Below are 24,231 nucleotides of genomic sequence, written 5' to 3'. Positions count from 1 at the left end.
TTGTAAAAAGGAGAGAGTGGGTATAGGCTGGACAGACAAGGGAGAAGATAGAGGGGCAGGGGGAGAGGGTAGACGGTGGATGATAGGGGCAGATCCTAGATGGAAGGGAATGAAGAGAAGATGAGGAAAGCAGAAATCAGGACGACAAAATTAAAAAAATAATAATAATAATTTTTAAAACTTTTTTTTTCTTTAAGATAAAGTAATATTGTATTGTGTGGCATGGGTGGGGCCATGTGTCCTCTTTTTTTGTCTTCACAATTATGGTAAGCCTACCTAGGATGTTTTTATGATAATGCTTGTATATTAATAAAGTGACCTTTTCACTCCCAGAAGCATCTGTGGATCTCTGGATAGTAATGAGTATCGCAAGGGTACAATAATGTGTGCAGCTTCTTATGCTAATGACTTTTACACATTGACAAATGTGTTTTAAAAAAAAGTTTTCAAAGACTATGGACAAAGTTAAGAGAAAGGTCTGCTATGTCAGTGCCAAATTGTATTAAAATTTTACTGAAATGAAGTCCACACTCACAGTTATTTTACATATACAAATGTAACCCAAGTACATTTTTAAGAACAACATTGCATTAGCAGTGAAGCACTACTATCAGTGATCCCCACCTCCTTTAAAAGAAATTGGGGAAAGGGGAGATATTAATGTGTAGGACATCCTTGAATGTACCAGGGGAGAATGATGTAGTGGAAAAACTTGGTTTTGCTCTACTGCATTATTGTGGACTTTGGTTCAGTATTGATTCAGGAGTTATTCAGTTCAGATCTCACTCAGGCCTTTTTTTAATGCAGACTTACTCAGATTGGGGTTCAAATTTAATCCAAATCTGCTCTGCATCCCTAGTAAAGATGTGTCTGTTAGTGCTCGCAAAGTATGCAGAGATGCTCTCTCATGGAGAAGTCCTCAGAATTGCTTGATGTAAAACCAATCTAGTTGTCAGTGGTCTTAGTGACATGACCCAATATTGGTTTCCCTCCATTCAGAGGGGTACCACAAAAGAAGTGGTTTTAATTGCTAAGAATAAGAATAAATTAAACGACATACCCAAGGCAAATTCTGGAGGAAGTAAACTATAAAGAAAAGAGGATCTGTTAACTATAGCCGAGAAGGCTTAAGTGTTGAAGTCACTTACCCAAGCCTAAAATAAAATAACATCCTCCTTCTCTCATACAGAACATCAAGCCTGCCAACATCACAGAGAAAAGAGCACTATAGGGGTTTCCACTTAGATGTAAAGTTCATGGGTAGCTGTGTATCTGTACACCTGATATCAAATTTCCAAGAAAATTGCATTCAGGTTTTTCCTTTTGAGCGTTTGCTTGTGCAGATAGCCAGTGACAAAATGTACCTGTAACCTTTTCATCTCCATTATCCTAGATGAAGGAAAAGGGTGGGACAGTACAAGTGCAGATCTGAACCCTGTACATAATTTTGTAGCAGTCCCAACTGTCTTCAGTTAGGAGAATTTTAGGTAAACTACTATTTACCCAAGTAAATGGCTTTTACTTGTGTAGGAAAGCCAGAAGCCAGGACCTGGCAGAATGAGTGTTTGACATTGTTCGTCCAAGGTACAAATAACAACAGACCAAATGGTTACACTCCACCTGCTTTCTGTGGTGCCATGTGAATTCTAGTCTTTACCTTCCCACTTGTCGGTTCTGTACAATGCATTGCAGTATCCTCTTTAACGGCTTTTCTCACCTATGCTTTCTCCAGCACGCCAGGTGTCTCAGTGCATTCTTGACACACATTTCTTCACATCCACACAGAGAACTTTAACTGCAATTTCATTTCGTTAACTTGGTGATCTGTGGCAGCTGCAGTCTGATATTCCTCAGCCTTGCTTTTTGCCTCTCCAAAATCTGTCAATGAAATGCTCAGATCAGCTCCTTTGATGCTCCGGGAAATGGTAGCAGCTTATATAAATTATTATTCTTATTATTGTAGTTTTTTGTAGTTTTTTTTTTAAGAGAGCTGAGTGAAGCCGATCACAACCAATCCAGATTCATGGGATAAGCAGCAGCCAATGTTTGCTGCAGAGGGAGGAGCTGAAGCCCCAGTGCATAATTATTAACTGCATTCTCTCTTTCCAGTACAGTTTCTTTTAAGCTGCTGTGAGGTGTGATCCGAAGAGAGCCGGGAATCTAAGCCCCGGTGTTCTTGCATCCCTTGCGACAGTCCCTGACTGAGCTTAGAAGGTACCAGCAATATAATTTATTTTTCTTATCTATTGCTTTTCTAGTGAAATCTTTTTCTTAATTTGGATGTAGGAAGAGAGATTTAGTGGGAAAATTTTACTCTGGAGAACTAGGAACGATTTGATGAAAATAAGTAAAGAGGGGGGCTGATCCTATGAACTTTTCAAGGTCAGATACTAGGATACATTGCAATGATCTTAAATTAAATGACTGAGTATAGAAAAGTATTTTAGTGGTGGGGAGGAGGAGGAGGACAAGAGAGTGTTTTATATTCTATTTTATATAGTGTTATAATTAGTTAAACACAGGCTGATCTGCACTTCCTAGCCGAGTGTTAAGCAAAGATCTTTAAAAAGCTGACATTGATGCCAAAAAAGCGGAATGTAAACACGCTTTCTAGCCTTTGAACCACCAGTCTGTAGGAAATTAGAACAGATTGTGGGCTGCTCCTAAAAGAGAAATATCTGATTGGTAGCCACCGGGATGCTTTCACTCCTCACTCGGGTGCACGTGAGTTGATTTAGGGCATTTTGTTGTCCATCTTAATGCCAAACCGATCATGGGTGAGATCGGAGGGAGAGAATTAACACAACTGTTTTATGTAACTCAACCAGGCAGTGACTCAATAGGGAGCACAATTGTGTGCCTTTGTCTTGAGAATGAACAGGGGGTTTTATGTCTTTCTTTAAGATGACAATTGGCTCCGTGAGAAACAGTACCACTTAATAATGACAATAGAAGTGCAGGGTGGATTAACAAATTTAAAGCCCTCTGAATGCTAATAAAAGCTGTTGCTCATTGGAACCAGAAAGCATAGCTTTTGTTGGGCTTTGTACTTGACCTTTCAGGGACACAATCTCATTTGTGAATCGTCCTGTTAGTCTAAAAACAGCACAGGATGCAACATGTTTGCTTTTATATAATGGTTTAAAAGACACCCAGTAGCTGACCTATCCAGCACAGACCAAACTGGTACTTTTGTTCCACATGAATCTGGTAATCATGGAAAGTTTAAAAAGAACACTGGGGAAAGGAAAGTCAACCGAGAATTATTTTTCAGTCCCAGTTAATACAAATTGAAATACTTGTGAAGGAGAGTGTGGCAAGGTGGTTAGAGCTACAGCCTCAGCACCCTGAGGTTGTGGGTTCAAATCCCATGCTGCTCCTTGTGACCCTGCACAAGTCACTTAATCCTCAGGTACATTAGATATATTGTGAGCCCATCAGGAGAGATAGGGAAAATGTTTGAAGTACCTGTATGTAAACTACTTTGAATGTGGTTATAAAAAAATTACAAATTACTTTAAAAAAAAAAAAAAAAAAAAATTTCTCACCCTGAGGGTGCCTGGTCAGTTTGGAGACAATTCTATAACTGGGCACCTACATAAAGGTGGCCTGAGGCTGCATGCTAGGAGCTTATCTTATAACAGAACCATTGTAGAATACAGCTGTAACTTGGTACAGTTTGCCTAACATCAAGGCACCTGCAATTACAATAACCATAGAGCTGGCATAAGTGGGAATATCTAAATGCAGCAGGGACATAGATAACATAGTATTTTGCAAGTTGTTGCATAAGTGAGAGATGCATTACATCTTGCACATGCTCTGTCACTGCCTATGCAAGTTAAGTGGTTATTTGCAGAATAGTGCCTAGGCATTCTGCTAGCGTTTACACAGGTATGTGTGCATGCCTGACACATACATGCAGGCACCTAGATTGCAGAATTGCCCTTTATATGACAAAGGAAGGAGTGATCAGATTTGGAATGTGTCATTTGTGTAGTGACATACTACAGCACATCTGGAAAATGAACCCTTGCCAAACAAAACAAAGAAGCACTGCTTCATGCCTTGCCTTCCTCAGTGCCAGCATCCAAAACATAGTAGCAAATATAGAATGTAACTGTGCACAATGGAGGAAAAGGCTTTTGCCAGTGCTTTTTACGTGCAACTTTGAAAGCTGTTCACAGAACCTTTTCCAAGGCAAAGTTAGTCCTGTATTGTGAAAACCAAGTGTTGATATCTCCTAATTACTCGGGTAAGAAGCTTTCTGAGGGGCCGGGTGGCTCAGGGGAATTGGCACAACATTAGAGAGCTGTGTTTCTATAAGCTGCTGGTTCAAATCCTAACTCAATATGTATTAACAATCCAAGTCCAACTCAAGGGGCCATATAATTCTGATGCACAGTGTGCACTATATTTAACAAGGACATGATGAGAGAGAATAGTTTTTGTACAATGGTCTTTCTGGTTAGTCTGTTGTGAAAGTAAAAAAAATTTTTTAAAAAAGTTTTTAGAACATCCATTCATTTAAAGGAACACTAACCCTCCTTTTTACAAAACTGTAATGCGGTTATTAGCACTGGCCGCAGCATTAACAGCTCCAATGCTCATAGGAATTCTATGAGCATTGGAGCAGTTACCACTATGGCCGGTGCTAAGAAAACATGCTACAGTTTTGTAAAGGGGAGGGTAAGTGTGGTATTTTCTAAGGGTACCAGTGGTGCTCTTCTTAAAGCTGAAATGAGAATTAACTTTTACTGTGTTTCATGAATAAAAAAAATAGTTTTAAAACTGCACGCTGACTAGCCCATCCTCTCCCCAGATAGTGACAATGAATTTGATGAAGACTGAAAGGGAGGAGTAGACTAGCGATTAGTGCAGTGGCTTGAGAACCAGAGCAACTGGGTTCATTTCCTCAGCAGCTCCTTGTAACTCCAGGCAAGTCACTTAACTCTTCGTTGCCCCAAGTATAAAATAAATATCTGAATACAATATGTGAACGGCTTTGATCTGTAATCACAGAAAGATGGTGCACCAAAGCCCATTCTCTTTTCTTTCACTATGATCGTACTCCATTGGAAGGCATTCTGGGAATATGTCAAAAATATCTGACTCCCAGAGTAATTATTTGGGTTAAAAAAAGAGAGCTAGCATTGGCCAATTAGCACCCAGATGTATTGCCTGAAGAATCTTGCACAGTGAGATACAGGCAAAAAGGAGCTGTTGGTTTTTTTTTTTCTACACTCTTTCTGAGAGTTCAGAATTAGATGATTACAGCCCTATCACAGTACCTTTGACTTCTTAGTTTTCTTCTTGTGAGCATTCCACAGAGGTTTGCCAACATCTCTAGGTCTTCCATGGTGATCTCCCATCCACATCCTAGCAGTTCTGACATTGCTTAGCTTCTAGGGAATTGAAGCACCGGAAACTAATGTGACTTAAAATATTGGAAAAAGTTTATTTTGTGGAGTTATTTGGCTTTTAAAAGTATTTGCTCTAATTCAATTTATAATTGTGTTATTGGTAGTGAGTTTGTTGTACTTTAGCCTCACTTGTCATGTAGAGTCTGGTTTATTTTTTCCCTTTCAGAAATAGCCTAAGATTTTTATTTATTTTTAGTATTTATATATCACTTATAGCCTAAGTGGTTTCCATACAGGTACTCAAACATTTTTCCCTCTCTGTCCTGGTGAGCTCACAAACTATCTAATATATCTGGGGCAATGGGGGATTAAGTGACTTGTCCAGTGTCACAAGGAGCAGTGTGAGATGCTGAGGCTGTAACTCTAACCACTGCAACCCACACACACCCCAATATACTATGAATTACAATCACATAGAGGGGCATAATAGAAAGGGCCATCTAAAAGTCCATTTACGTCCATCTCGCAAATCGTCCAAAGTTAAAAACAGCTTTAGACACATTTTCAAAAGATACGTCCAACTTTTTTTTCGTTTCGAAAATTGTCTAATTATACGTCCTGCAGATCTGATCGTTCAAGCCACTAAATCGTCTATCTTTATACCACATCCAACATTCCGTCCAAGTCCAATACGCCTAGAACAAGCCCTGTTGGACGTGGGAGGAGTCTGCAAAGTGATGGACTGCACACCCAGACATGCCACCTAAATAGTGGGGTACCTTACAGGGCACTGCTGTGAACTTCACAAAAAGGGTACCATGTCTTCTCCTCCCTACAGCTCCCTTATAGGTCATGATGAGCCCCCCAAACCACCTCCAGAATTCCCTAGACCCACTTATCTACCACCCCAATAGCCCTTATGGCTGCAGGAGCCACTTATATTCCAGTAAAAAATGGTTTTGGGGAGTGTATAGGGCAGTGCACATGTTAAAGTATCAATGCAGTGATTACAGGGGCTTATGAGCATGGGTCCTCCTCTCCATGAGTCCCTAATCCACCCCCAAGATGACTTAAGTTGCCTCTGTGCTGAACAACTAGGCTTTCCAATGCCAGGCGGCCAGGTGATGATGTTCTGGAGGCAGAATTTTAAAGTTATGATTAAAATTTTTATGGGGGTGGGGGGTTGGTGATCACTGGGGTAGTGTATGGGGGGTCTGTTTTATGTGTTTGCAGTGCTTATCTGGTGACTTTAGGTAGGTTTTTGTGACTTAGACCATGGTTTACATAGTTTAAGTCACAACGTCCAAGTTCCGTCTAGACTCTGTTGTAAAACTTTCGGTTATAAATGCTGTATGACTAAGTCTAAGCCGGCCCTCATCCCGCCCAACTCCCGCCCTTGACACGCTCCCGAAACGCCCCATTTAGCTTTGGTCATTCAGTGGCAATATGAAGGCCTAGGTCATTTAGAAATACATCCAAAACCCGTTTTTATTATCGGCACTTGGACGTTTTTGAGAAATGTTCGTCCAAGTGCCAACTTAGGCCGGTTTTTGGACATTTTTCTCTTTCGATTATGAGCCCCATAGCGTATGGCACAGTGGTTAGAGTTCCTTGTGACCCTGGGCAAGTCACTTAATCCTTTAATGTCCCAGGTATATTAGATAGATTGTGAACCCATCAGGACAGATAGGAAAAATGTTTGAACTACAAAAAGGCAGTATACAGTACAAGTCCCAATACCTTTTCCTTAGTTACATAGAGTAGGTATTTCTTTGTTCCCAGTCTAAGGGGTCAGTATTCAATGGCACTTAGCTGGATAGATGCTGTTCTAGTTTATCCACATGGCTATACAAATGCCAGTACTGAATATCAATGGTACATGGATAATTTCTGGCAGCTACCTTTATATTTTGATATAATGCACTGACATCTGGGTACATACAAGCGTTTAATATTCTGTAATAAATTTAAATGCTTGCTATAGTCAATGTTTGAAGATAACGCTGACTGCAGTGTTTAAATGTCAGAAGATAAGTTTCTGTCTTTTTGGATCAAGCCCCTTGACCTTTGTTTTGGATGTATGAACATACAGTTTAAGCACATATCAGACAATAAAAGCCCATGCTAGTAGGTATCAAGCATGTTCCTTGAGGACTGGATTTCACCACTGATAACAAATGAGACAACCAATGGTTCTGTAGAATTTTATTTTGGCATGTAGTGAGGCTTTTTACCTTTAGAAGTGGATTATTCTTAGAGGTCCTTTTATCAAGGCGCGGTAGGGGTTTAACGCATGGAATACCACGCGTTAAACTGACTGCTGCACTAGTCGCTAATGCCTCCATTGACAAGGCGTTAGTTTTTTTGCTTGCCGCAGGGGTTAGCGCGTGATGAAATGTCTGATACGCTAATGCCGCTAGCGCGGCTTAATAAAAGGACCCTTTAGTTAAAAAAAAAAAATTTGAGCTGTAAGATATTTAAGGTTCTATTTACTAATGTGGATTAATCAGAGAATGTTATAGAAATTTGATGCATGCATGTACCATTATCCTTCACAAGTCCTTTTTACTAATTATGCAGTTAACTTGAATTAATACATGCTAATATGTATTAAGGTGTGTTAACTGATTAAAGTACATTAATAAACAGAGCCCTCAGAATCCATGATGTATTTTATCACATATATAACAAGCATGAACTTTGGTTACAATTCATATATTGGAACATAACATAGTAGATATTAATGAAAGATGACCTATTTAGTCTGGCCAGTTATCCTTATCTACACTGCTGATAATATATTTAAAATAGTCATAAAGCATGACATATCTTTCTTTATTCAGGACAGGTTTTGCATGTGCACTCTTGTGTACTTCAAAGGAGTAGGGTTTGACAAATGACCTTCTAAAATACCAGAGGATAATCATTACAACAAAACTAGTGGCATTACTATGACATGAATACGTAAAATACTGGCATTGCATAGTGTTGTGATTCTCATATTGCTGGGATTTGTGCTCTCATTTTATGTTATATATCTTGGATGAACAAGGTATTACTACAAGAGATTACTGTTCCTGATGCAGGCTGAAGTTGCTAAAGTTGAGTCGCATCTCTTTATGATGAATACTGAGAGATTCTAATGGTGCCTATTCAATAAAATTGTCAACTCATTGTCCTCTGGTGTTTTGGAAGATCATGTGTCAAACCTTTTTTGTCTGGATTGCCTCCATAGGGTTTTGTTGTGTTTCCTCCTTTTGGTGTGCTTCTGTACTCTGCCATTTTGGGTAGAGGACCATATAAAATCCTTTATTTTTATCACATACAACTCTCTCCCTTCTCTTGTCTAACCACAAAGCTTTGAAAGAATCTAAATGCTCAAATATCCAGCTTTCAAGGTCTCTATGGCCTTTCTGGATGGTTCCTTACTGCCATCACCATCAACAGCAACCTTGCTACACCAAATCATTTACCCTCTGGGGAATTATAAGGTTTAATTAAATGATTTCAAATAGAATAGTTGTCAACACTAGGGTGCATAGGGAGAGGTATGGCAAGTAGGAAAAAGGAGGTATGGATGCCCCTGTATAAATTTCTGGTGAGACCTCATTTAGAATATTGTGTACAATTATGGAGACCACACCTTAAAAAGATATAAAGAGGATGGAGTCAGTCCAGAGGAAGGCTACTAAAATGGTAGGTGGCCTTCATCATAAGGCGTACGGGGACAGACTCAAAGATCTCAATTTGTATAATTTAGAGGAAAGGTGGGAAAGGGGAGATATGATAGAGGCATTTAAATCAACAATCAAAAACAAAAATGTTACTAGCCAATGGTGGGATTGCTACAGAGAAAGACACAATCAATTGTGGAGAAAAAGCCTCAAATTTTCATATTTCAGCAGCAATTCAAATAGATTTCAAGCTGATCAATTACTTGTCATTGGCATAAAAAACTCCACATGTCTGAATGTAAATCTCACGCAGGGCGTAAACCCACCACTGTGCACAGGGTAATAGAAAAAAGAGAAAGCTTTCACTTAGTTCTGGAGCATGGAGTCCACGGTCTTCCAGCATTGTTGTACACCTTGGACGGCAGCCACAAAATTCACGCTGCTGTACGCCACTCAGTCCATGCTCAGCTGACCTCCTACAAGAGCCTTGTTTCACTGTTAAATGGCTGCCTCAGGGATTTCAACAACTTAAGCCCTCAGTCCATAACTGTGCACTAACGGCGCAAGATGCACTGCTTGAACAAAAAAGGGGAACTTTCCACTGATGTGACTGATGACTGATGTGTCTCTCTTTGTGGCATTCCCACATTGGCTAGTAACATTTTTGTTTTTAATTGTTGATTTAAATGTCTCTAACATATCTCCCCTTCCCCACCTTTCCTCTAAAATGCTCTTACACTGTTTAGTAAAAAGATCCCTTAATTTTTGGTAGGACCACCTATCTGGCAGAGGAGCTGTCCAGATTATGGGTGCTGAACAGCAGAGTGAGATATTTTAATAAAGCCTTCTGTTTATTAAGTCAGTCTTGTTTCTCCATATAGTTATTATGACAAAAGCTTTTAGAGAGAAATGACTTAAGAAAGGGATCAATCATTAATATCTTTATTGGCAAGCAGCTGACTCACAGCTACATTTTTTGACAGATGTGAAGGACTTCTTACCCTTGATATTACTGTAGCTAGAAAAGTAAAGGAATAGCTTTGCCTATTGCTTATAAATGGTAGATCAGACCACTTAAGCTCATTGTATTCTGAGACCTTTCCATTAGCTCTGATGTGCTTTCCGTATTGGGCATCGCCAAAGAATATTTGTGAATACGGCCGATACTGTCTTTAATCTGCCAGATTCTTGCAGTATTTACAGGAGGAGAAGCTTCTGCAAGTCAAAAGCTGAATAGCTCAGTTGACCCCACTATTCATAAGGGCCATATCTCTACTAATACAGTAACATTTGGGTTTATAGCACTGCTTTTACAACAAGATGGCACTGCAAATCATGAGTTAATGTTTTGTTATTGTGCAGGAAGCCACTTCTGGGGTAAGTGGTTAGGCTGCACATTTTTCATGACAAACATTGTGGAAAAAGTTAAAAATAGAAGGTACCTGACATCCAGTTATAGCTGGCCAAACTAATCCTCCCCCTTTTACAAACTTGTATCGTGGTTCTTAGCGCTAGCTGCGGTGGTATCAGCTTCGACATTCATAGGAATTCTATGAGCATTGGAGCTGTCACTGCCATGGCCGGTGTTAAAAAACATGCTTTGATTTTGTAAAAGGGGAGGGGTGGAAGGTAAGATGTGGGTAAATAAAGTAATTTTCTTCTCACCCCAGTTGTCACAGTATGAAGCAAAGGGGTTTTAAATTATATCTGAGGAATTTCCTATCCATGAGATCACAATCCATAAAAATTAGACCAACCTAGTAATTAGTAAATATTCTCAGATAAATATTCATGATTTACGATAACTTTAGGGTTTTTGTGACTTTCCCATTTACATTAAAAGTATAGACTGTAAATGCATGATGCTTTTTTTTTTTTAAAGCAAACTTTCTCACTATTCCAGATGTATGCTTATGGTCAATTACTCAATATTTGTTTAATGTTCCTCAGCGGGCCACCACACACTCAAGCATTCTCATTGTGTATGGCTTTATGCTCCCCTTCCTCATTGGAACAAGATATTATTTCAATATTATACTCGTTTTACTTATTTTACTATTTTCTATATAAATAATAAAGTTACTTAGCTTTTAGCTTTAGGTTTAAAGCAAGACGCTGTGCAGGGGAGTTAGTGTGAAAACACCGACATGTTTCGCCCGTGTTAGTACAAGGGGCTTTTTCAAGGTTCCAACTCCCTGTATAATATAAAGTCAAGATATAAATTAGCTAGTCACCCTTCCCAACTTCTTACATTCTTATTTATCAAGTATAATTAAGTTAAATCTTACAAACATTCGTACCTCTCACAAAGATTCGACCGCCATAGCGTCCAAACGAAATGGCAGGCCGACGCTATGTCACGTGATTTAAAGACTCAGTCCCCTCCCATCTCATGACGTCGGGGGACGGAGTATCTCTGAATTGATTCTATTTTGGTACACTGAAATCCTGGAAGACCTAGAGGAGCCTTAACATTCAAAGGTATTATAAAAGGGATGCCCATTCAAGCTCGTTGTTAAGTCCATATGGAGTCACTGAGTTTAAGCGGTAAATCCACCGCTGTTCAATCATATTTAACCTCTGTTCCCAATCCCCTTTAAGTTCCTTGGTTCCTAAATGGTCAATAACTCTCCATTTTAGTTGGTGGGTCCCATGTTGTCTATCGATACAATGTTGGACTATCGGGGCTTGTATAGCAAGAGTAGTGATCCGCGATTTATGTTTGTTGAGACGAACATTGATCGCTCTCTTAGTACGTCCTACATAAATTAAATTGCAGGGACATACGATAATATAGACAACCCGAGGAGTTCTACAGTTGGTATTGGTCTTAGATTTAATTACATACCCCGATTGTGGATCAGTCCATTGGGGACCCTCCAAGGTCGAGTTGCACCACTGGCACTGTCGGCATTTTTCATGGCCCCTAATCGTGGTGGGGTCTACTGTCATCTTATCAGGTTTTAAAAGTGCCTGCCCGATGGTCTTACCCCGGCGATGTGAGAACCTGATAAGATGACAGTAGACCCCACCACGATTAGGGGCCATGAAAAATGCCGACAGTGCCAGTGGTGCAACTCGACCTTGGAGGGTCCCCAATGGACTGATCCACAATCGGGGTATGTAATTAAATCTAAGACCAATACCAACTGTAGAACCCCTCGGGTTGTCTATATTATCGTATGTCCCTGCAATTTAATTTATGTAGGACGTACTAAGAGAGCGATCAATGTTCGTCTCAACGAACATAAATCGCGGATCACTACTCTTGCTATACAAGCCCCGATAGTCCAACATTGTATCGATAGACAACATGGGACCCACCAACTAAAATGGAGAGTTATTGACCATTTAGGAACCAAGGAACTTAAAGGGGATTGGGAACAGAGGTTAAATATGATTGAACAGCGGTGGATTTACCGCTTAAACTCAGTGACTCCATATGGACTTAACAACGAGCTTGAATGGGCATCCCTTTTATAATACCTTTGAATGTTAAGGCTCCTCTAGGTCTTCCAGGATTTCAGTGTACCAAAATAGAATCAATTCAGAGATACTCCGTCCCCCGACGTCATGAGATGGGAGGGGACTGAGTCTTTAAATCACGTGACATAGCGTCGGCCTGCCATTTCGTTTGGACGCTATGGCGGTCGAATCTTTGTGAGAGGTACGAATGTTTGTAAGATTTAACTTAATTATACTTGATAAATAAGAATGTAAGAAGTTGGGAAGGGTGACTAGCTAATTTATATCTTGACTTTATATTATACAGGGAGTTGGAACCTTGAAAAAGCCCCTTGTACTAACACGGGCGAAACATGTCGGTGTTTTCACACTAACTCCCCTGCACAGCGTCTTGCTTTAAACCTAAAGCTAAAAGCTAAGTAACTTTATTATTTATATAGAAAATAGTAAAATAAGTAAAACGAGTATAATATTGAAATAATATCTTGTTCCAATGAGGAAGGGGAGCATAAAGCCATACACAATGAGAATGCTTGAGTGTGTGGTGGCCCGCTGAGGAACATTAAACAAATATTGAATGAACTTTTTGAATGAAGGTGGTAAGGCAGTGAGACCATATCTCCCTGCTGAAACTTTATGTGTTTTGTATTTCTTCATTCTAAATTTATTTAAATAGAGTGCCTAGTTTACATTTTATGGTCAATTACTGGCATATTAGGTAGTTAAAAAGAGCAAAACCTCATAATGGGAAGGATAACCAGTGCCAAGCAAAGTGATGGTGACAAACTAATATCCACAGAACCATACACTGTCTACTATAAGAGCAGTGATAAAACCTAATCCTCTATTTATACATTTGAATATTTTATATACTGCCAATCACTGTCTACATAAAAGTAGCCATATATTGAACTATTGGTGTTTTCTAGATATAGAAGTTAGAGAGAGAGTGTATTTAGACAAAGCTACTGTGCAATCTATGATTGAATATTGTTTGAGAAATAGCATGCTTATCCAATGTTTTGATGTTCCTTACAAATTCATTGATTTTATTTATTGAAACCTCTTCTTAGAGCACATTTTTGTTGTTGAGCTTGGTTGACTTGTTCGTGGGAAAAATAAAAATCTCTGCTGCACTCCACCTACCTTAAATCTTCACAATCGTAGCCTTGTTCTCGTAATCCCAATCCTTTTGTCTTCATTCTGTGTCCTGTATGTCTGTCTCTCATGAATAGACTGTGAGTTCCCATAATTAAGTGCTCTTTGGTCTATGTCTGTGTACAGCACTGCATACATTTGCTAAGTATTACAATTTTTATAGCAATCTCCTTGTCTGCGCATAATTCCATGGCATGTTGATACTGGTGTAACCTAAACTCTAGTGCAGTGTCCCACAAACGTTCTGAAGCCGCGGGCATGCTAAATTCAATGCCATGGCTGGACGGCATCTGGAAATGCGCAGACGTTATTACAATGATGTCATGCACATATGTGATGTCATCGCATCAATGTCTGCGCATGCACAGCCAGCTATTACTACACCGGTGGAGGGGTGCGGAGAGGAAGAGAGGCACTGGCGCCAGCTGACTGCCTACAGGATGTGCCTCTCGCTGCGAGAGGCACATCCTGCAAGCAGTCAGTCAGCACCAGTACCTCTCCTCCTCGCCAGAATCTCGCTACGACACACAGTTTGGGTTACACTGCTCTAGTGCTATAACACTATTTCTTGTAAGCATGTGAAAGTTGGTCATACATCTTTCATTTGTTTCTTCTCTATTTGAGATGCTTTCATATTAAGGCAAAAGTTCTCTCGGTCCTTGGGACATGCAGAGTACAGTACTCCCCCAATATTCGCGGGGGTTCCATTCTAGGAACCCCCATGAATCTTGAAAAACCGCAAATACGGTTTTCAACGGTTGAGACACACTTTGATACGCAGTTCCTGATTGGTGAGGCCCAACTTTCATGCAAGAAGAGGCGGTTGGAGCATACCGCAAATGATTTCCTTCACTCGCTGGTGCTCCGGCTGCTCTCTCCTGCCTCTCCGGCTGCCCTCTCCTGCCCGGTCATTCGCGGTTAGAAAATACCGTGAATGACTGGGACCGCGAATTGCCGACTGCGAATGACCGGGGGAGCACTGTATTCTGGAGTGGAAGAGTAGCCTAATGGTTAATCCAGTGGCCCTGAGAACCTGGGAAACCAAACTTGATTCAAACTACTTCAGTTTATCAGGGGATGAAAAGACCTCAGAGACCTTTAAAAAAAACACATGTTGCTTAAAGTTAGCAAATAGAGCAGGTCATGCCTCAATCACTGATCAAAACCCCATGTGATCCTTAATATGAAATTGCAAAATGCAAAAATAAATATTCAACAGTAAATTAATTTTAATGCAAAAAGATAGCACATAACTTTAAGACCAGCACTTGTGCAGTAAACGTCAAGATGAAACTCCAGCACTGCTCTTCAAGCCCTACGTGGCCTCTGTTTCACCAGGATAACCCAGGCTTCTTCAGGGAAAGTGCTGTTGTGTGCTTTGTGCTACTTATCATTGAGTGTGTTTGTATGCTGCACTTTTTGTGATTATACTCCTTGAAGTTGCATTTTCATATTTTGTTTCAAACCAAATTTGAATCCCAGTGCAGCTCCTTATGACTTTGAGCAAGTCACTTAAACCTCCATTGCCCCAGGTACAAAATAAATACCTGTACATTATATATAAACTAGTATGATTGCAACCACAGAAAGACAGTACCAAATTCCCGTCCCTTTCCTAAGATATCCACAATGAGATAGATTTGCATACAATGGAGGCAGCATATGCTATTTTACTTTATGCATATTCATTGTGGATTTCTTGAAAACCTGACTGGCTGGATGTGTTATGGGGACTTTATTGAAATCCACGGTATTAAGGATATAAACCCTAGAGCTGCATTGTACATGGTTCACTTATAGAAGATGCCACTTAAAGTCCATGAATTATTAACAAATGTGAATACTGAAGGCAGTTTAACCGGGCAGGACTATCTGTTGATATTCAGTGGCACTTAACCAGTTATCAGCACCATCTGCTAAAGCCATAGCCGGCGATTTTATGGGCTATCCAGGGAGAGTTGATATGCAGTTAAGTTTCAGTGTTTAGGACTTAACACCTGGATTCTGTAACTGCCGCTGAAAGTGGCCGCCGATCACATGTCAATCATGCATCGGTTTCAGAATTGCACCTATGGGAAAGATAGGCACCGGAAATATAGGCCAGGGTTTTCTGGGCCTGTGTTTCTCTGGCACCTATCTTTGCGTGAATCACACCTACATAAGCGCTTTAGGGCTGCCTAATGCCACTTCCGTCATTGCTATGCCTACTTTGGCATTCGGCAGCCTAAAGCACCTAAATAGGAGTGATTCCAGAACTTTTTATTTAGGTACTGGTAGATGCTTTGACCTTACTGTTTTTTGCTGTTTCTAAAAGTATTCTTCACTTAATTAACCAGAGAAATTAGACTGCATAAAACTCAGTTCTATCTTTGTCCAGTTTCACTAAGGCAGTTAAGTGCTGAGTAACATCACATTTAACTGGATAAGGGAAACCAAGATATTCAATAGCAGTGCACAGACATGGCCCGGCATTAAATATCCAGGCACTGAATATCCAAAAAGCGCTGACTTCTGCTGGCTGAATATTTACTCCAGAAAGTTTAATATTACACCAATTTATCTTTAATTATATGCCTTAAACTGGGGTTTCTGGCCTTGTTTGCCAAAGTTGTTCCTCTCCAGTCATGTATCGTAAAGAGAACCTTCGCCTTATTCTCTCCTGGGCTGCTGCTGCTGACAGTCAGGTGCTCTTCAGCTAGGACAGGGGTAGGCAATTCCGGTCCTCGAGAGCCGGAGCCAGGTCAGGTTTTCAGGATATCCACAATAAATATGGATGAGATAGATTTGCATCTCAAGGAGGCAGTGCATTCAAATCCATCTCATACATATTCATTCTGGATATCCTGAAAACCTGACCTGGCTCCAGCTCTCGAGGACCGGAATTGCCTACCCCTGAGCTAGGAAGTAGCACATTGCTTCACTTGCTTTTCCTCTAGACTTTTGTCCTTTCCCATTACTGAGCAGGAATGACCAATCACACTCTGAAAACCGAACCAGCGAGGGGCAGATCTGCTTGTATATGGATATCCTTTTTTTTAACATAGCATTTATTATCTAAGGTAAAATAATGTTTAGGATATGTATTCAAAGATTTGACTTTCAGCTCTTGAGTTTTTTTTCCAGAAAAAAAATATTCTGCTCATTTTGTGGTGTTCCTTTTTAAAACAAAGAAAAAAGAAAGAAGTTATTGCTGCCATAGGCATACATCATTCTGTAGAGACCTTGGTTCTTTTGTGTAGTCATTTTTGATACAGACGAGAAATTCTTGCTTTAAGAATAGGTCCAGATCTTCAGCTTGGCGAGAGCAATACGAGGTTTTTTCTTGTTCCAAATAAATTCAGTAATTTTCATATTAAGCCAATGAAAGAATGATTTATGGCAGAGAAGGGGAAGCATAGATAGAGTATAATTAATTTGTGGGGCTAAGGTCATTTTAATAGAGGCTATTCTACCCCACCAGGACAAATAAAGCGGGGACCAACGAGATGTAGTACTTGAAACTAAGTTTTTGATTTTAGATATATTGAGATCCTGAGCAAGTAATGGGTCTTTATGTATTAAAATCCCTAAATATTTTACAGCTCCCTGTGACCATGGAAAAGGAAAATGAGCTAGATCTGAGGAGGAAATGTGATCATTTAGCGGAAAAATCTCTGATTTCTCCCAATTAACAGAATATCCAGGCTGAAGGCCTCTAAGATTAATGGTGGCTTAAATTTACCTGATTTTTATTATTACTACATCGCCTCCTTAGCCAAATACGGAGCTCACTGGATTGTTGACTCATATCCACAGGATAAACCAGCATGGTTTGAAATGGAATGCTTTTTATGTGCACCACTACACATCTCTTGCTTCCTTACAGTGTCGATACCTAGACACTTGAGAAAATATTCTTTGTTGAGTGCAACGCAACATGCTTTTCAACTATTAGATGCAGCGGCTGAGATCTCTGTTGCTGAAGGCCCACTTATGTCCCTTTGGAATAATTCTAAAATTCAAAATAAGGGTAGATCCCTTTCATGGAAGAGGTGGCAACGGGCAGGGGTGTGGTTTGTTCATCAATTGATCTCCTCCACTTCATTTATCCCATTTGATACTTTTTGTTCTGTAAACTCACTCCCATCCTCTATATATCCCCAATGGCTTACGCTTACTGAAATACTAGCTAATGTACAAATGCGCCCTGACTTTATGACCTCTCAACAAACTATTCGTCACTGGTCTACTTTGGCTTTACTGAAAGGTAGGGCGATATCTCTTTTTTATAGCATCTTAAGAGATCACACCTTCACCTTTACACCTCAATCCATGAACCATTGGGGCTCTATCCTAAAGACCACGCTTTCTGAAATAGATTGGGAACTCTTCTGGTCATCTACAAATCGCCCTCTATTATCCTCAAGAGTTTCGCAATCAATGTTCTTTGTTATGTGGAATGCAGTATGGACTCCATTTCGAATGTGGAAAGCGAAACTGAAACAAGACCCTACCTGTTGGAACTGTTTGAAAGAGCCTGGAACTCTTGATCACATGCTTCTTCACTGCACTATGGTTCATTCCTTTTGGACTCGTATCTGGGACACCATAAAATCTATTACCAAATGTTCAGAAGCTATTTCCATAGACATTATAATCCTTCGTTCTCAACACCCTTGTTTCGCACTATCAAACTGTCCTCCTAAACTTATTGACACCATGATTGTGACAGCTCTTATGCACATTTTGAAAAATTGGAAGTCACCCACACTACTAGACTACACCTTTTGGTGGAACTCCTTAAGCATGTACCACAAATTCGAATCATATGCATATGAAAAGAACACGATATCTCGTTTATCTACAAATTTGGTGCGAAATAAATCACCTTGGTCATTCTTAGATTCATATGTTCATTCTGCCTTGTAGACACTTCTGCCTCTCTCTCTTTCTTTATCTCTCTTTTTTCTTTTTTATTTCAATTCATCTTCTCTGCTTTTCTATCCTTTCTATTTCTTTTCTTAGCAGTTTCAAATACTCTGAATTCTTCTTACTAATCTACTATATGCAAATAACAGCAATTATGGTTTCTTTTGTTTCTACATCACTATTTCTTATTCAATTTTTATGTATTTGAACTGCTTTCTGTATATTACTTATAATATTCAATAAAATTAATGAACTAAAAAAAAAAAAAGAATAGGTCCAGATCAATGGTGCCCATTTCAATTACTAAAAGCCATGATTTCTGAAAGCATGCTGACATTATGATTAACAACTATTTTAGTCTGTGCAGTATTTTCATATGAACTTACAGTAAATGGCAGCTAAAGACTTGGATACATGGTATATTTTTGACTACCTAACAAGCATATTAAGATGAACTGTAATAAAAGCATACTTCTATTATTATGACCACACTTCCAGTTGTTGAAAATCATCCTTGAGTCACATTGTTTATACTGCCTCCCTGTTGCTAATGTGTGAAAACTGTCATCAAAATAGTTCCGACCATTAAGAATCTACATAGATATGGGAAGAACAGCTAAGTAGGAGGAACTTTTAACAAGAAAATGATATCAGCGTAAATATGGAGCGCTTAATGATTTTGTCTCGAGCATGTTTGTTAGGTGGTTTGCATCAACTGGTGGTTTAACAAGCTGCTCTGGCTTCTAGTTCTCAACTTTTCAGTCTACATAAGTAGTCTGCACACTCCGTTATGCCATGAAGAAAATAGAAACCAAAGTTCAAGATGTGTTATTTCAGATACAGGCAGTCCCCGGGTTAAGAACAAGTTCTGTTTTTTAAACCATTCTTATGCTGAATTTGTATTTAACTCGGATCTTGTACAGTACACAGTCTATAAAAGCATTAAACATTAAAGAAACAGTCCTCAAAATAAAGTACTGAAGTGTAAATAGAAAAAAAAGATAGAAGGTTTACACTTACTTTTGTTCCCTCTCCACCACCACATCCAACATTTCTCCCTTGCATCTCTCTCTTCCCCATGGATCTGTACCTCACGCCTCTCCCACCACCATGTCCAATATTTCTTTCTCCCTCCCTATACACAATTCGCCTCTTTCTTCATATCCCCATGTGTGCCATCTCTTTCCCTCTCACTCAGACACCCATGCCTAACACTTCTCTCTTTCTAGTCCCTCCTCACTTCAGCATCTCTTTCCCTCACTCCCCCCTCCATTCTTTCATCCTATGTTCCAAGTTCATGATCCCCTCCCGCCCTCCATTTTAACAATTTCAAGTTTAATGCTCCCTCTCTTTCTTCCTTCCTTCCATCCTTTGTCCAAAGTTTGTGCTCCCTCCCTTCCTTCTGTGTCCCAACGCAACCCTTCTTCTCCCTTCCTGTCCCAACGTGACCCTCCTCCTCCCTTCCGTTCTCCAACGTGACCCTTGTTGTCCTTCCCTCCCTCTTTTCTTCATCTCAAATTCGTGCCTCCCTCCCGCAGGTGTTTACCTCCTCTAGCCAGATCCCTCCTCTCAGCTGCACTTTTCTTTGCAAAGCCAGGGCCACAGTTCTTATATGTGGCATGTAGCTGACCCAGAAACCTTGAGGGAAGGCTTCCAGGTCAGCAATGAGCCATGTGCAGGAGCCGCTGCTCTCAGTTTTGCAAAGAGAAGTGCAGCTGGGAGGAGGTAGCCAGCCAGTGGAGGTAAATGGAGGTTCAGAATGGAGGGAAGGACGACAAGTGGCACGTTGGGACACGGATGGGAGGAGCAGGGTCACGTTGGACAGGAATGGATGAAGTGAGGGCATATTGGCATGGGAAGGGAGAGGCAGGACCGCAGTTCATAAGTACAAGTCCGACATAAGTTGGGCATTCTTAAACCGGGGACTGCCTGTACTGTAGTATAATTGCATAAATTAATTCCTTTTCACTCCTGAGGTTTGTTCTCTTAGAAATTTAGAAACATAGAAACATGATGTTAGATAATTGCCAAATGGCCCATCTAGTCTGCCCATCCGCAGTAACCATTATCTCTTTCTCTCTCCGAGAGATCCCACGTGCCTATCCCAGGCCCTTTTGAATTCAGACATAATCTCTGTCTCCACCACCTCTTCTGGAAGACTGTTCCATGCACCTACCACCCTTTCTGTAAAAAAAGTATTTCCTTAGATTACTCTGGAGCCTATCACCTTTTAACGTCATCCTATGCCATTTCATTGCAGATTTTCCTTTCAAATTAAAGAGACTCAACTCTTCTTTTTTACTCATGACACTAATAAGTCAGGATACTCATGACACTAATACTCATAAGTCAGGATACTCATGACACTAATAAGTCAGGATTATCTGGTTGATACCAGATGCAGTCAAGCTTATTTTTTGATTCCTAATTGCAAGTTATTTGATTCTCTAGTACAGTTTTTAAGTTCATCTAATATTCAGTAGTTCTTTGGATTATTAGCAGTTCTCTCTGTTTGTGTACAGAGTTTCTACCTTGACTGTATGTCAACTTGATGGAAAATATTAATGAATGGTCTTGCAATTATTACATAGAACATATTTCACATTATTTCATGTTAGTAGTTATTGGCCTTATACAACAGTGTTATGTCATGTATCTGATTATAAATTTGTTTAATGATCGATTGTATGTTAAGAAGTGAAAACGTTAATAAAGATGATTGAACTAAAAAAAAACAACTAGGAAAGATATCCTTCTAGCTTTCATGGCCTGTAGGCTTGCTGAAAACATTTAAAAATTATTAAAATAATCTCATTTTAATAAATTAAAGAAAACATTTCAGAAAACATTGAGAATTATTCCTTGGGCTTTTCTACTTGGTAGTTTGTGATGCAGTGATATCAGTCTAGAGAACATATCACAGGCATTGATGGACTTTTTTTTGGACAAGTCAATAAGTCTGTTCAGTGAATTCCACACATGCTGGGAATTTTAACATGCCACTAACCCCATGTTTTACTAAGGTACGGTAGCCGATTTAGCGCACACTAATTAAATGCTAATGCATCCATAGAATATAATGGCTACCACACCTTAGTAAAAGGACCCAAAAAAGTTACCAACCCATGACAAAGGGTTGCAGGGTTTTGAGGGTTTTTTTTTTTTTTTTCAGCCTTTGGAAATTGTCCAATTCAATAACAGCACAATCTATAATGTTGGAATCCAGGTATTCCTAAACTCTTGGATTGCACAAGGCTTGGAATATTGAAGAGGCATCACACATAGACTCCTCCCTTCCCCTTGAAGAGGGAGCCAAGCACTTGTTCAAAAGTGACACATAGTCAAACTTATAATGAGTTCTGGAGAGACTCCTGACCCTCTTTGCTATTTTCTGGGTATTTTTTTCTTTTCTGTCAAATACATTTATTGTAATCAATGAGTGCATGCCCAATTTCCATGTGCAATTTCATTGAATGGCAAGTCAATTATCATCTGAGCATTAATAATTATAGGCGCTAATTGGCATAAATTAAAATGTGTATTTACATTGTAACCCCTCTTTACAAAGCCGTGCTAGCTTTTTTAAGCGCTGGCCCCACGGTAACAGCTCTGATGCTCGTATTAGAAAATGTGTCTCCTGGATTCAAGATGGCGTCGAGGACGGACGCTTGATCGGGAGACAGAGAGTCGCTGACTCTTTTCGTTTTCTTACTACCAGTAAAGACTGACCCGCAATGGGGAAAAGGAAGGGGACAGTTCGCCCTAACCCTCCAGCATCTGTTGCCCCACAGATGTTGAGTCAGCAGACGATTCTGGCTGCCTTTGCCCGCTCAGGTGTGGAGACACACGCTACTTCGGAGGTGAGCCTGGAGCTGTCGGGAGACCTCGGCGCTGGAATAGTCCGGACGATTCTGAGTCTGGAGCAAAGGTCAATTCCTCCCCAGCCCGGAAGTCTGATGGTGCAGGGAGCTGAAGGAGCCCAGCAGCCCGGAGAGAAGAGTCTGGATTCCAGCAGAGGAGGGATGCCACCACTGGAAACTCAGGAGGAAGGTGCTGGCTTGGAAGTTCAATTAACCCCCACCACCAGTGAAGCAGAGGTGAGAGGAACTTCTAGTGGTAACAACATTAATTTTGGGGAATTGAAAAGACCTGTAAAGATTGATATGGAGGCGCTGTGGCAGGCCATATCTATAATGGACGCCAACCTAAAATTGAGTCTTTCAACAATTAAAAATGATTATGGAACTATCTATTCCAAAGTGGAACAACAAGGTTTACACCTATCTAAATTAACTGAAAAATTGGAGAAACAGGAAGAAAATTTGAATGAAGTAAAGACTGTCCAGTTGGAATTGGTGAAGGAAAAATCATTTATTTCACGCAAACTGGAGAATTTTGAAAATTCACTTAGAAAAAATAATTTGAGACTTTTGAACTTTCCCAAATGTCCAGTCATATCCCCAGTAGAGATGGCGAGAAAATATTTTCGTGAAGTCCTAGCCATTCCTGTGGAAAATTTACCTCCAATTGTTAGGGCTTATTACCTGGATATAAAGAGACCTCAAGGGGAGTCGACCCCTAAGGAAACATCTAAGGACAATGTAGATTTGTCTTTATTTTTGGAGAGTTCTCTTGAGGTGGTTACAGATAGAACTACTCTATTGCTGACTCTAGCTCTGGAAAGTGATAGGGAATATGTTTTACGTTTATATTTCCGCCATTTAAATGATAAATTTTTGGGCTCAAATGTTAGGATTTTTCCAGATCTATCACCAAAAACTCAGAGGCATAGGAAGGAGTTCTTGGCCTTGCGGCCCAGAACCCTGGTCCTCGGAGCTACTTTTTTGTTAAAGTTTCCAGCGAAATGTTTTATTTCCTATCAAAATAATAATTTTCTTTTTTTTTGAGCCTAAACAATTAATAGATTTTTTAGGACCAAAGGAAGGGTCGGCTTAGTCCATTGATTTATGACCTGACCATCGGCTGTAGCGTGGATAACCAGTGCTGTTACTCTATTCAGGATAATTTTCTTATTACAGTGGAATGTATTATTATTATTTTTTATTTCCATGTCTTGAATCCATTATTTGTGGACTAAATAGTTGTTTTTATTTCTTTACATTTATGCGTATGCATATGTTAACTTTTATTTCCTATCTGTGTATATTCTGATTCTTTGTCAAGATTGTTATGCTTGATGAAAATATAAAACTGTATAAATAAATAATTAAGAAAAAGAAAATGTGTCTCCTGATTGGCTAGTTAGACAGCAGTAGGATGCCTACTGCTGCCTACACTTGGAACGCCATTTATATAAAATTTTCCCCTAAGAGCAGGATCTGGGTAACCACATATACCATATCTATGTCAGGCATACATGTGCGCACCTAGGGCCCTATGTTCAGCCAGTAGCAATCAGCATTTTGCTGACCGCTGCTGGCATTATCTTCAGAAATTCAATACCAGACCAAGTCTGGGCTCCAGCAGTGAATTTTCAAATATACGGAGCTGGCAAAAACATAGCCAACTAAGTGCAATATTCACAATTAAGCGACTATGGTTACCTTGGCTGATTAAGTGCTGAATCCACCTTTGGAATGTCCACAAATTAGCCACTTAAGTGCTGCTGAATGTGACCAGTTAGTCTCATAAAAATGTGATAT

General features: G+C 39.8%; 1 protein-coding gene across 1 annotated transcript in view; it reads left to right on the top strand.

Moving 5' to 3' along the window:
* Window positions 1-2,136: 2,136 nt before the first annotated feature.
* Window positions 2,137-24,231, top strand: part of ZMAT4 (zinc finger matrin-type 4) — a 446,679-nt gene continuing 424,584 nt past the window's right edge. The window contains exon 1 of the mRNA XM_033947497.1: window positions 2,137-2,214. The gene's annotated coding sequence lies outside the window, so the exon portion shown is untranslated. The remainder of the gene's footprint in view (window positions 2,215-24,231) is intronic.

Source organism: Geotrypetes seraphini, chromosome 6 (genome assembly GCF_902459505.1).
Source record: "Geotrypetes seraphini chromosome 6, aGeoSer1.1, whole genome shotgun sequence".
NCBI lineage: Eukaryota > Metazoa > Chordata > Amphibia > Gymnophiona > Dermophiidae > Geotrypetes > Geotrypetes seraphini.
Note: the sequence above shows the minus strand (reverse complement) of the source record. Positions and strands in the feature narration are given on the sequence as shown.